General features: G+C 40.1%; 1 long non-coding RNA gene across 4 annotated transcripts in view; it reads left to right on the top strand.

Moving 5' to 3' along the window:
* The window catches only part of LOC132371486 (uncharacterized), a 250834-nt gene that overhangs the window by 201492 nt on the left and 34636 nt on the right, over positions 1-14706 (top strand). The gene's annotated exons all lie outside the window — the stretch shown is intronic.

The raw sequence follows: 14706 nt of genomic DNA, 5'->3' as shown, positions 1-14706 counted from the left end.
GAGAGCAGGCCCTCCCCAGTGGTTGTGTGGCCTGGTTCAACAATGCAGATGGAGGCCCCCAAACCCCTGGTCTCAATACTTATAAGCTTGAAATCAGGCTAATGAACAGTCACATGAAGTATCTTCTGTCCTCCTATCTTGAAAAATATGCCTTCAAAGTAAACTGGAAGTCAGGTCATCAAACAGGGAAATACAGAGACTTTAATCAAGTTGGGTTTTCTGCACCAAAATTATCCACATCTGAAAATTCTTTAGTAGGAAGTAATTATTTTCTTCATCCTTTAAATACACACACACACACACACACACACACACACACACACACCAGAGTTTATAGTTATCTATAACTGTTAGGAAAAAATAGTTTCCATTGTTTTGAAAAATTACTAAGATTTATATAGGAAGCTCAGAATCCAATTCTATTGAACTTGTAAAACCATCATGTGTACAAGTGGAAGTTCCTGCCTATAAAGAAATTGCTGCTGTCACTTAATTGTCTCTCCCCTTTCATATCTATCCCAAGAACAAGTCACGCTCTGTTCTTCCTTTGTCCATTTTCCAACTCAATATTCCAACCTTAGCGTCCCCCAAAGAGTGAAGTGTCTTCAAGCATCAGCCAGCGACTAACAGTGTCCTGTCTTGTGATTACAGTGAGCTTTTTGCAGGTTATCATGGGCTTGGGATCCAGAACAATGAGGAGGAACATCTATAACATGTCACACGGGTGGACCTTGCTTTACAATGTGTGTGTGTGATCCGGAAGCGTTGTGCTCCCGAGAGCTCCTGCTTCCCTTGATCTTACATTGTCTGTGCAGAGGTTGCTCATCTTCATTTCTGTCAGTGACTTTAAGAAGGGACTTTAATTTTACCCTTTCTCCTCATCTCTGTCGAGTAATTACCGTAATCTTCATTCAAATACTCTGTAAGGAACTTCAGTATGTGATTTATAATTAAATATGAAAGGATCCGTGAATCCCTTTGAAAAATGTCACAACCTGTTGTCATGTGAATAAAATGATTGCACAGCACTTGTCCTATACAATTCTGATTTTCCTGGTTGTGATACAACATAGTTCTGTGAAAGGGTTGCCTGGGTGTCTTTTTGCTTACCTGATAACTGTGCTTACTACTTTTTTTAGGAAGGCAAAAACACGCCAAAAAATGAACTTGGAAGAATGAGATATTCCAGTTGTTTGATAGTAATGATGGAAGTATGACTAGTCATTTTTTTCTGGGCCAATTCACCTCTGATGTGTTCTCCTCCCAATAGGACACCCATTATTTCTTCTTCCTCTATAATTTCCCCTCCTTTTTAAATGTTTCTAAAGTGTCTTCCCAGGCTGAAACTTGCTGCATCACAAGTGGTAGAGGAAAGAAGGATGCAATTACAAGATGAAATGTATTAAACACAGACTTAGTTTTCAGCGTCTCCTCTGGGCTCCGCCTCCTGCAGGACTAATGCCTAATGATTCCAGGAAGTGAAAGCAATTAAATTTCACTTGGTGTAAAGTTGAAGAAATTGTCCCATGTGAAAAGAATGTTTCTTTGCCACATTCCATAGGTGGCAATAAACAGGCAAATTTCACTGGTTTTGATATAGTAGTACGAGATTTCGCAGGGCTCAGGTTGATTTCATTTTAAAAAGTTGAATTTACGGGACAGAGGACTGAAACATTTGTACTGACATGTTTAAAACCCTCTTTTAAAAAGGGGCATATTGCATCGTTCCATTTAAGTGTTCACACCGCAGACTGAAACATAATCTGTTTACTGAAAAAACAACTTTTTATTGCCCTGTGAATAATTTCCTGTTGAAAAAGAAAACAATGTACAATATTTTAGTGCTTTGTGAAGCATCTGGAAATTTTTCTTCAGTTGCTAAAGCTACTAGGAATTTGCATCCACATTCAAACTACTGATATTTTAATTTAATGCAGAACAACCTCAGACATACTATTGAACAAATCTCAAAGCAACAGATTCCAAAGGCCCACTGAGGGCTCTCAGAGACAAAGCAGCTAACCCACCAAAAGGCAAGTCTGGTTTCACAGAGAGCCCATTAGGGATGGTTTGCTTCTTTGTCCTCACTTTTCTGCACACAGTGTAAAGTGGAATGTATTAGTTAGGGTTATGCCAGCTGCTCTAACAAATAAACCCCAAATCTCAGTGGCTTAACATAGGGGAAGTTTTTTTCCTACTCACCTAACAGCCCAACGTGGGCGTGCTGAGTAGGCAGGCAGCTTCCACATCGAGATGCGGGACTCCTAACTCCTTCCATCTCTGACTGTGCACCTTCCACAGGGAGCTCTGCAGCAGGGAGAAAGAGGATGGAGGCTGAAATGGTGCCCATGAGGCCTGCTTACATGCCATGGGCTAGAACTCAGTCACGTGACCAAACTAACCACAGGGAGGTGAGAACCGCAAACCATTCCCAGCAAGGCCAAGGAAAAGGTTTGGCCAACAGCTAGCCAGTCCATAGATCCCAGTCAGTACGTTACAAGATTAAAATTTCTTTCCAAATTCCAGCATGTTCAGTGTTCATTATTCACTTATCCAACCCCTATTATGGGTTCTATGTAAATCACTCTACTGAAGGTCCTGGGAGATCTGAGGAGATCAGGGGCAGGAAAGTCACGGGACTTTAGACACTCTTTCCTGAGCTCAGCTCCAAAACCTTTATTTCTGAAAGTTGTCAGTTGAGACTAATGATACAGACAGGAGACGCACATTAACCAATTCCAGCTCTGGAAAAGAGTACAAGCTTTGGAGTCAAAAATCCTTTTTGCGTTTTATTCTATTTTACTTTTCTCCCACGACTGCCATTTCTCCACAAGAGAACTTCATGCAAACTTAAGACTCAGGTACTCTTTACGAAAAAGCTTTTCCACACGTTGTTTAAGTGCCGATCTGCAGGCACACTACTCAGACTTAAGGTGATGCAGTGACGTGAGCCAGTTTCCCCCAAGAGCATGTCCACCTTGAAAAGGTAAATTAAAATATAAATAACTGAGGGTCACCTGAGGGTTCTTCCTTCCCCATCCTGTGCCTCCTTCTTCCACCCAGCTTATCCGAGCAGCCCTTCTCTGAGCTACCTCCAAATGTGATCCCACTTCATCATCCTATGATAATTGAATATTTATTTACCTGTCAGCCTCCTCCCTGAGACGATAAACTCCATGAGGAAAGAGATCCTCTATATCTTATTTATCCCCAGCAGACACCACAGGCTCTGGCTCGTAATAGGTGCTTGCTAAACACTTGTGGAATGGGACTGAATTTAGTGCAAGTTAGAAAAAGATAAATTCCGTAAGACAGTAAAAGAATCAGAGAGCTACTAGTGTTCAGAGAGCACCACGCATCTGGCTCAGGAAGGGTGGTGAGGCGGGGAAGATTTCCTGAAGCATTTGAAGTGGATTTTAAAGGAAGGATAGAGTTTCAACAAGCAGCATTTCAGCAATGGCCCTGCAGGTACAGGAACAGCATATGTAAATGCTCAGAGGTGAAAAAGCAAAGATATGTTGCAGGACTAGCTAGTATTCTTGTTTATCTTGTGCTTAAAGTGTGTGAAGGGAGGGATAAGTGACAGGAATGGAAAGGAAGGTTGTGACTATTCTAGAAAGGGCTTTGATTCTCAGGCTGGTAAGTTTCCATTTAATTCTGTAGGCACCAGGGAGCTGGGGAGGTCTAGAACCAGGGGGATCAATCTGCCAAGTGGGCAGGGGTTGCAGTGTGTGTGAGAGAGGCCGGAAGAGGAGAGGCCTCTGCAAGGCCTGATATCAGTGCAGGTGGATGGCGTCAGGGCCCTATCTGAGACAAGGGATAATGAGGAGGGACAGGGCAGGAGGAGTTGGGGGCATAAGGCAGAGGAAAAGCTACAGCTCTGGATAACTGGTCAGATTTTAAGGAACAATGACCAGGGAGGAGAGCTAGGGATGTGACTAGACAGTGCTGCCGTTCCCAGGAAGAGAAACTTTGGGAGGAAGAACTCATTTGGTGATTGAGGGAGAAGTGAAAATTTTGGTTTGAGACATTTTGAGCTTGAAGTGCTTGGGATAGACAGGGCGAGGGGGCTGGGAAGGTGGGGCATCCAAATGGATGAACAGGGAGCTGGCAGTGCAGAGATGTTAGGGAGGGTGGAGAGGGTGAGGAGGGTAGGAAGGAGGACCACATGGCCTCGGCCATGAAATTTCTCACACTGAGACTTTTGGCATTGTTTCTGAGTTTATATATACCATCCTTGAATTTTTGTGGGTGTTGAAAATTTAATAAATATGAACTTTAAAAGTACACCACAATTTTGCAACCCTATTGGGATATTTATTGACTCTTCTAATATACAGGGAGACTTTAAAAAAATAGAAGTGTTTTTAATAGCTCTGACTAGAGGTCCCCTCATAACCTGCATTTACCACCAATTGTGGCAATCTCTCCACTGAACTATAATTGCTGCATCCTCACCCATGTCCCCACTGCCTGAGGGGTGGCATGGGGTTAGAATCCCAATAGCTAGCCTGACCTCCGGCAGAGAGAAGGCAGCTCAATAAATATTTGAGGAGGGCTGGTGAGGAAGAGGGAAGTCATCTATACTGAAGTAATAACTACAGACATCAAAATGGAAAAAGACTATATAGAAGAAAAACAAGTGTCTTCCTTTCAAAAATTGCAACAAAACAGTCTTGTGGCATTAGCAATCTTACCTAACATCTGGCGGTTCTCAAATGCGAATCAGGAGCCATCTTTTGTGTGAAGCTTCCTGACATTATCACGGAAGTTCTGTCCAACTCAGTGTTGGGATGTAAGGTGAAGAGATGGGAAGATGAGGGCAATGCCACCCCAGTTCTTTTTAACACCTCGAATCCCATTTTTGAATGCAGTACAAACTTCTCCCAAGAATCTCTCTGACCACCTTTTCTATTCCTCACTCCCTTTGGCTCCGGAGTGAAAATGGATGGAGAGAGATGAGGTCAAGATGTGAGAGATTTAAGCAGATTTGAAGATGAGGGACAAAAGATCCTGGCCTTTTCCCTTCCCATTAAACCCTAGGCAGATGGTCTCAAGAAGAAAGAAAACACATTGCCCAATTATTATAAGAATATACTTCTGATACACCTGTTTTACTTCCCAAAGCCGACTTTGATGACCTTAATTTTACCTATGCTACGGTATAAATTTTCACTGAGATCTTTATCGCATGCTGACACCAATTAGCACATGAGTTTCAGCAGAAGAATCCACGGCAATTTAATACACACCTTCGAAGAAAAGGAAACGCTAATCGAAATGAAGACTGTCTCAAAAACCAATTGAGCAGGTGTGCATTTCCATAATGGCTACACAATTCAGCCCCATAGTAGTGTTTGCTCCTTTTGCTTGTGAACTGAATTAGTAATCTTCACGTGCCCTGTCCCAGTGATTGAAATAAATTACTTTGTTAAATTGTGAAGCAGGTTGACCCATCTGTTGGCCCAGGAATGTTCAGATCCTCAGAGGGTTTATTATTCCAAATAATGACTGCCATATGCAGCGGTAAACAGTTCCTTTAAAACTGACTGAAGGATTTGGTGCGACTTTTTGAAGGCAATTTATAAAGCTGTTCGTGTTCTCCTAAAGGATCTGCCCTTCAACTAGCTTCCAGAAAAGTTGTCTTGATCGGTTAATCCTGGCGAGACACCTTGTTCTCTTTGGGGAGGAAAGGGGATGGGAAGAGCAGAAACATATGTTCAGAGAGGACCTACAATGTGTCCACGGAATCTCCCACAGTCCTGTGCGGTGGAAATTAATAACCCAGAGAAAACGGGAGATGAGAGAAGGTAAGCAACTCATCTAAAGACAAATGCTGAGGTGCTCATGGGGACTCAAACCCAGTCCACTGACTCCAAGACACACCGTGCTATTTCCACCAGGCCTGAGCATCTGATGGAAAGCATCTACACTGAGCGTTGCAGCAAGAATTCTGTGCCCTCGCAATTCAGGCCTGTGGGAGAAAAAAAAAATGAAAGAATATGGATGCCACTATTGTGATTCTGCAAACAACACCGTTCTGACAAGCTTGTCCCCTCTCTCTAAAAAATGAGCCTCATGCTTCACTTCCTGATCTCCTTTAAGGGGGAGAGGGCAGGGCTTTGAACTCCCACTGCCAAGAATCTAATAGGAATGTTTTAAAGACAAAAATCTGTGGATTCCCTTTTCATATGTGACTTTCCTTCCTTTAGATAATCCTCATGCTTAAATCCCAAGGGAAAATGCACACTGCTCACACAAGGTCCATAAACGGCTCTGACCACGGACCAGCCATGATTTGTTCATGATGTTCATGGTGACTCACTGTGGCTAGATTACAGATGCTAAATTGCTGATGGATGGCCCAAAGCCAGCACATGGTTGGCTCTTCTGGTATTCAACAGCAGGATTAATCATGTGTGGAAAGGCCTTTTTTTTTCCCTCTGTGAAAAATGAAATGGCTAATATACAGGATGGAATGAGTGCCCTGGAAAAATTCCTTTCTTAACAGGAAAAGAATAAAGATATTAAAAGAATAAACTCCTATATGTGACATGATGACAGTGGGATTTTTCTGACGAGCTAGATGAATAAGCTCCCTCACCTTTGATTTATGCCAGTGCAAAGAGTCTCTCAAATCTTCGAAAGGCAGAGAGCGCATTTGGAGATGCCAACAGTCTCCACACCCCAAAGGGAGTGAGAAGGTAAGACCAGGCCACAGGCAAGTGTTTGACAGGCAGAGACCTGAAGAGGTCAGAGACAGAAGGGAGAAGGGGTGGCAACAGAAGTGCTGGCAACAGAAGGGAGAAGGGGTGCCTCAGGTTGGTGTGCCAGAACCTTCGGTTGAGGCTGCTGCCCTCGTTTCAACAACACTGGAGACACTTTTGCATGGGTCAAAGAGAGGCCCTGCCTCTCCAGTTGGTCTCCTCCCAAACCTGAAGGAAGCCAACGTGTTCCTTCACTGTCAGCTTGAATCCTGTGGAAGGGGCTAGAAATTAGAATGGTTCTTCACCTCCACCAAAGATGGAACCAGAAAAAAACAAAGCCCACATTCAGAGCCTTAGAAAAGACAATATATAAAAATTAATTCCTGACAAAAGAGTGCATTTAACATCAGAAAAAACTGCCCAGGTAATGTTCGTGCAGAAGAGAAGTTTTATTTGAATTATGCATTTTTTATTTAAATCAAGAGCAATGTGTACATGATCAGAAAAGCATAAAACATCAGACAAATCCAAATTCAGAAAAACCCACATCCATAAATATTCTACAGAATAACCCGCCAGTACTCTTCAAAAGTCATGAAAGACAAAGAAGTACTGAGGAAGTGTCACAGATTGGAGAAGAGTAAGGTGAGATGGTAACAAAGGCCACGTGAGATCGTAGATGGGAGCCTGGACCAGATGAAGGACTTTAGGGGAACAAAAAAGACATCTGTAGATTAATTAATAGTAGCTAACAGTTCATCTGTAAATTGGTTAGTAATGTTCTATCAAAGTTAATTTCCTGGTTTTAGGTCATTGTACTATGATCATGTAGGATGTTAACATTTGGAGAAATCTTTGTACAGTTTTTACAAGTTCCTTTGTAAGTTTTTTTTTTAAAGGCACTGATGCAGAAAGGCCTGCAATATAAAGCAGTGGCCCACAGGTCCACTGATCCTCCACCCCAGTCCTAGACCCCAGGAGCAACCACTTTTCACTCTTTTAGTCTTTTCTTCAAGTAGTTACCCATGTATCACTAGATAGTATTCTTAAAATACTATGCCTTAATTTATTAATTTTAGACAGTAACTACTAATTTCCTGCCCTGATGGATGAGAATTTATCAATAGTTCACTATCAGCCCCCACTGTTCTTCTTTATTCTTTTTTTAAATTTTTATTGGAGTATAGTTGCTTTACAATGTTGTGTTTAGTTTCTTGCTGTACAGCAAAGTGAATCAGTATACATATATCCACCCTTTTTAAGATTTCCTTCCCATTCGGGTCACCACAGAGCATTGAGTAGAGTTCCCTGTGTTATACAGTAGGTTCTCATTAGTTATCTATTTTATAACATAGTAGTGTATATATGTCAGTCCCAATCTCCCAATTCATTCCACCCCCCTTCCCCCTTCGGTAACTATAAGTTTGTTCTCTACATCTGTGACTCTATTTCTGTTTTGCAAATAAGTTCATCTCTACCATTTTTCTAGATTCCACATATAAGCAAGATTATACAATATTTGTTTTTCCTCTTTCTGACTTACTTCACTCTGTATGACAGTCTCTAGGTCCGTCCATGTCTCTGCAAATGGCACTGTTTCATTCCTTTTTACGGCTGAGTAATATTCCATTGTGTGTATGTACCACATCTTCTTTATCCATTCCTCTGTCGATGGACATTTAGGTTGTTTCCATGTCCTGGCTATTGTAAATAGTGCTGCAATGAACGTCGGGGTGCATGCACCCTTTCAAATTATGGTTTTCTCCAGATATATGCCTAGGAGTGGGATTGCTGGGTCATATGGTAGCTCTATTTTTAGTTTTTTAAGGAAGCTCCATACCGTTCTCCACAGTGGCTGTACCAATTCACATTCCCACCAACAGGGTAGGAGGGTTCCCTTTTCTCCATACCCTCTCCAGCATTTATTGTTTGTAGATTTTTTGATGATGGCCATTTTGACTGGTGTGAGGTGATACCTCATTGTAGTTTTGATTTGCATTTCTCTGTTAGTGACGTTGAGCATCTTTTCATGTGTTTGTTGGCCATCTGTATGTCCTCTTTAGAGAAATATCTATTTAGGTCTTCTGCCCATTTTTTGATTGGATTGTTTGATTTTTTGATATTGAGCTCCATGAGCTGTTTGTATATTTTGGAGATTAATCTTTCGTCCATTGTTTCATTGCAAATATTTTCTCCCATTCTGAGGGCTGTCTTTTCATTTTGTTTATGGTTTCCTTTGCTGTGCAAAAGCTTTGAAGTTTAATTAGGTCCCATTTGTTTATTTTTGTTTTTATTTCCATTACTCTAGGTGGTGGGTCAAAAAAGATCTTGCTGTGATTTATGTCAAAGAATGTTCTGCCTATATTTTCCTCTAAAAGTTTTATAGTATCCAGCCTTACATTTAGGTCTTTAATCCATTTTGAGTTTATTTTTGTGTATGGTGTTAGGGAGTGTTCTAATTTCATTCTTTTACATGTAGCTGTTCAGTTTTCCCAGCACCACTTATTGAAGAGACTGTCTTTTCTCCATGGTATATTCTTGCTTCCTTTGTCATAGATTAGGTGACCATAGGTGTGTAGATTTATCTCTGGACTTTCTATCCTGTTCTATTGATCTATATTTCTGTTTTTGTGCCAGTATCATACTGTTTTGATTACTGTAGCTTTGTAGTATAGTCTGAAGTCAGGGAGCCTCATTCCTCCACCTCTGTTCTTCTTTCTCAAGATTGCTTTCACTATTCAGGGTCTTTTGTGTTTCCATACAAAGTGTACAATTTTTTGTTCTAGATATGTGAAAAAGGCTCTTGGTAATTTGATAGAGATTGCGTTGAATCTGTAGATTGCTTTGGGTAGTATAGTCATTTTTACAATAATGATTATTCCAATCCAAGAACATGGTGTATCTCTCCATCTGTGTCATCTTTGATTTCTTTCATCAGTATCTTATAGTTTTCTGAGTACAGGTCTTTTGCTTCCTTAGGTAGGTTTATTCCTAGATATTTTATTCTTTTTGATGTGATGGTTCTTTATCCTTTTTTTAACTTTTTAATTTTATTTATTTTTTTAAAGGTTTTTTAAAATTTTATTTATTTTAATTTATTTATTTTTGGCTGTGTTGGCTCTTCGTTGCTGCACGTGGGCTTTCTGTAGTTGCAGCTAGTGGGGACTACTCTTCATTGTGGTGTGCGGGGTTCTCACTGTGGTGGCTTCTCTTGGTGCGGAGCACGGGCTCTAGGCATGAGGGCTTCAGTAGCTGTGGCACAAGGGCTCAGTAGTTGTGGCTCACGAGCTCTAGAGCACAGACTCAGTAGTTGTGGCGCATGGGCTTAGTTGCTTCACGGCATGTGGGATCTTCCCGGACCAGCACTTGAACCTGTGTCCCCTGCATTGGCAGGCAGATTCTTAACCACTGTGCCACCAGGGAAGTCCCAACTTTTTTATTTTAAAATAATTTTAGACTTTGAGAAAAGTAGAAAAAGCCAGAAAGAAATTTCCCATATGCCCTTCACCCAGCTTTCCCTAATGCCAATATCTTACATAACTATGGTACAATTATCAAAACTAAGAAATTAGCCTTGGTACAATACTAGTAACTAAACTACAGACATTATTGAGATTTCTCTGGTCTTTGCACTACTGTCCTTTTTCTGTTCCAGGATCCCATCCAGGGCACCACATTGCATATAGTTGTCTTCTCTGAAATATGACAATCCCTCAGTCTTTTTTTGTGTTCCATGACCTTGACATGTTCGAAGAGGACTGGTCAGATATTCTGTAGCATGTCCATCAATTTAAGTTTGTCTGATGTTTTCTCAGGATTAGGCTGAGTTACAGCTTTTTGGAAGGAATACCACAGAGGTGGTGTGCCCTTTGCACATTCAGGGATAGGATATCAACATGTCTTATTGGTGGTAACGTTGACCTTGATCACTCGATTAAGGTAGTGTTTCTTCAAGGAGGCATTACTAATTTCCCCTTTTCATTAGAAGCGACTCACTAAGCACAGACTACATTCAAGGGGAAACTAATTAAATTCCAATTCCTGGAGGGAAGAGTATAGAAGAATTTGCAGACACCTGTTAAAATCACCACAGAAATAAGCAAACATTTTGAGGAATATACTTTGAGGCTACGCAAAATTCTCTTTAAAGTTTCATCCAATATTTTTAGTGTTACTCAGTGGATCTCGCTTGCAACAATTATTACTGTACTGTGATGTTCTAATGATGATTTTCTCTCAGTTTGTCTGCATTTATTAATTGGAATTCCTCACTGAGGAATTCCCTTTTCTCTCGCGTATTTATTGATTTAATCATGTATTTATATCAATGTGAATTCATGGATATTTATTTTATCCTTTGGGTTATAATCCAATACTATCATTATTTATTTTGCTGCTCAAATTTTCTAGTTTTGGCCATTGGAAACTCTGTCAGGTTGGATCTTGTATCCTTTAGCTATGCCCCCTTCCTTCCTTTCTCCCTTTCTTTCTTTCTTTCTCCCTTTCTTTCTTTCTTCCTTTCTTCCTTCCTTCCTTCCTTCCTTTCTTCTTTCTTTCCTTCTTTCTTTCCTTTCTTTCTTTCTTTCTTTCTTTCTATCTTTCTTTCTTTCTCTTTCTTTCTTTCTTTCTTTCCTTCCTTCCTTCCTTCCTTCCTTCCTTCCTTCCTTCCTTCCTTCCTTCCCTCCCTCCCTTCCCTTCTCTTCCCTTCCCGTCCATTCCCATCCCTTCCCTCTCTCTTTTCCATTTCTTTACATTCTTGCACCATAAGATACTCCAGGCTCACTTTTATGTTCTCACAGCTGCAGCCCTGGAATTAACCATTTTTCCAAAACACCTGATTCCTTTTCCTGGAGAGTGGTATTTAGAAACCAAGATGTAGAGTTAGATATGTTCATTGCTGAGAGATGTTGCTGCTTCTAGGCCCTCTTAGTGGACAGAGGTAGGAGATGTATATATGTATACTAACCCACATGTATGTACCTGTATGTATGTACTTCTGTATCTGTCTGTGTACATACAAAAATAAATGTGACTTCATATCTCTGACTCCAATTTAGCACAACCAGGTTCATTCTAATATTATCCCCTTTCTTCCACAGTGAGAGACCTGGTTCTTATTAACTACAATTGCTCATTGCTGGTATATTGGAATATAATTGACTTTATATATTGATCCTGTGTCCTGAAAACTTGGCTAAACTCACTTCTTATTTCTAGGAGCACTTTTATAGATTCTTTAGGATTTTCTACATAGACAATCATGTTGTCTGCAAGTAGAGAGATTCATTTCTTCTTTTCCAATATGTATGCCCTTTCTTTCTTTTGCTTCTCAATTTTACTGAATAAGAGGGGTGAGAGAGCAGATCCTTGCCTTGTCTGGTCTTTAAGGGAAAGTTTCCAGTCCCTCACCATCAAGTATGATGTTAGCTGTAGATTTTTCATGATGCCCTATGTCAGGTTGAGGAATTTTCTTTCTATTCCTAATTTGCTGAATAATTTGCTGAGAGTTTTTACCTTCAGTGACTGTTGAATTTGTCAAATGCTTTTTCTGCATCCATTGAAATGAAACAACTTTTCAATTTCAATTTCATCCATTGAAATAAACAGCTTTTCTTCTTTAGTCTGTTAATTTAGCAAACTACACCCATTGATTTGAATGTGCAACCAACCTTGCATGCTTGGGATGAACCTCACTTGGTCCTAATGTATTACCCTTTTTATATTTTGTTGGATGCAATTTACTAATATCTTGGTGAGGATTTTTGCGTCTGTATTAATGAAAGATATTAATCTGTGGTTTTCTTTTCTTGTAATAGCTGTGGTTTTGGCACTAATAAGGGTTGGATATAGAGATGGAAGAGGAGCTGGTAGAGAAATACCTCTAAAGATTGCCTGTCAATTTAGAGTCTGAATAAGATGCAAATCAGAGCATCAGAGGGAGCAAAGTGATACTTAAAGATATAAATCTAATAATGTAATTTTTAAAACATGGATTTTAAAAACTGAAATATATGCATATATATTTTTATATATACATATTCATACATATATATGTATACAAATAAAATTAGTGTTCAGACCGAATTCTGTCCTTTGCTGAAGGGTTTGGGAACTGCTGACTCTGGCAAAGCCTAAGCCTTCTTCTCCCTATGCTACAATTAGAACAAAGTTGGCCAAGGTCCTTCTGGATCACCTATTTCATTATGTTGACAATAATGTCAACTGCACTCTCCTGAGACTTACTAATTAAATTTAAAAGTTTAATCAAAAGAAAAGCTATGCATTTCCTACTAATATGCTGACTTTTTTGGTATTTGGATGAATTTTAGCTATACTTTCAGAATAAGCTAGGGATGAGTACACAAGATACACAATGAAATGGATGTCTGGGATGCTCGAATAGAAAGTCAGAAAATACTGGGTGTTAATAAATATTAGTTGGATAAATAAGTTTATGTAAAGCTTATTATACTCTTCGAATGATTTTTCAAGCATAACGCTACTCAAACTTTCAACATTCTCTATTTAGCAAACCGAAATGTGAATTTTTCTTAAATAGTCTCTTTCTCTTTGACTTTCTACCCATTTGTGTCCTAGAGGAAAACACCCTGTGAGTTTTTGGTTCATCACACTTATCCTACACGTTGTTTGTCCAATGTCCAAATTGATACTTTATTTGAACTTATCTCAAGAGACAGCACACTGCCATTGGCCAAGAGTGAATGAGATTAGAGTCTGCACTGCCTTCTCTCAGCTTCAAATTTAGAACAAGGGGGTTCTCAGTCTATGAGTGTGGACTCTTTCCTAAGACCAATCAACAGTGACAGTTTGGTCTGGGAACCTTACGTGGTGAGCCTAAAGTATCTGCATATGAATAGCAGCCATGATTGTTTGCTTCCCTCATGCCAGGTACTATGCTATACCTTTTATATATTTATCTTACTTAATCCTCACAAACAGCCTATGTGATTGCTGTCAATAGCCATCACCCACCCTTTTTTTAAATGAGAAGACTGCATCTCAGGCCAGGAGGTGGTGGGCACCTGAGATAATAATTCCCCAAGTGATGCCTCAAATCTTCAGCCTCAACAAATTTTTTATCATTGAGGTCAATCATGAGCCAGATTCATTACTGAGATTTGCTATTTTGAGCATATATGTGTGTTGGGGGTTGGGGGAGATGCAGGTAGGGAAAGAGGGGGCTAGAAAGTGGCGTTCATCGCATGCCAATATCAGGCACTGTGCTGGAAACTTTATATTATCTCATTTAATTTACACAAAAATTCAGGTATTATCCCCGCTTTACAGAGGAGGAAACTGAGGCGTAAGGCTTAAGAGCAGCCTTCACACTCAGGTCTGTCTGACTCCAACACACAAGCTCTTTTGACATATGCAATGTGCTGCCTCTGGATTTCTTCTTGATTGAGAAAATGAGCCAATGGCTTAGATCGCCACTGCAATTTTCTACGTTATCCATCTGTTGAACCCTGAAAATTGGCTTCCAAATTTGGAGTGGTGAAAACTTTGGTGGCCAAGTAGAATCCTTCTTCCAAACACCTGATATTAGTTGTGCCCAGAGAAAGTTTACAATAGGAGCATCTATGTCTTTCCAGGATTATCTGTTGAAATCTCTATCAAGTTAGACATTGATAACTCTTTGCCAGGAGACTATAAAATCCATGAGCTCAGGGACTTTATTCACTCTTTGTCTCCAGTACCTAAAATATTGCTTAACATAGAGCAGGAACACAGTAAATATTTATTGGGAAAATAAGTGTTTTGAGGTACAGTAACCCAGCATTTAGCTCACAAATGCCATCTGTGATGTAGCAATAAAGAGCTTCTTCCCTGTGGATATGTCTTCTATCAATCCTAAGGTCATAGCCTAAAAAGAGAACTCTTTCCCCAAACATTAGGACAAGGTGACAGCAGAAGAAGACACCCCAGCAATAAGTTTGCAGCATAATGCCTGAAACATAGTAGATGCTCAAAAAGTGTC

Source organism: Balaenoptera ricei, chromosome 9 (genome assembly GCF_028023285.1).
Source record: "Balaenoptera ricei isolate mBalRic1 chromosome 9, mBalRic1.hap2, whole genome shotgun sequence".
NCBI classification, from domain to species: domain Eukaryota; kingdom Metazoa; phylum Chordata; class Mammalia; order Artiodactyla; family Balaenopteridae; genus Balaenoptera; species Balaenoptera ricei.
The sequence above is the reverse complement of the archived record's forward strand: the minus strand, read 5'-3'. Positions and strand labels throughout refer to the sequence as shown.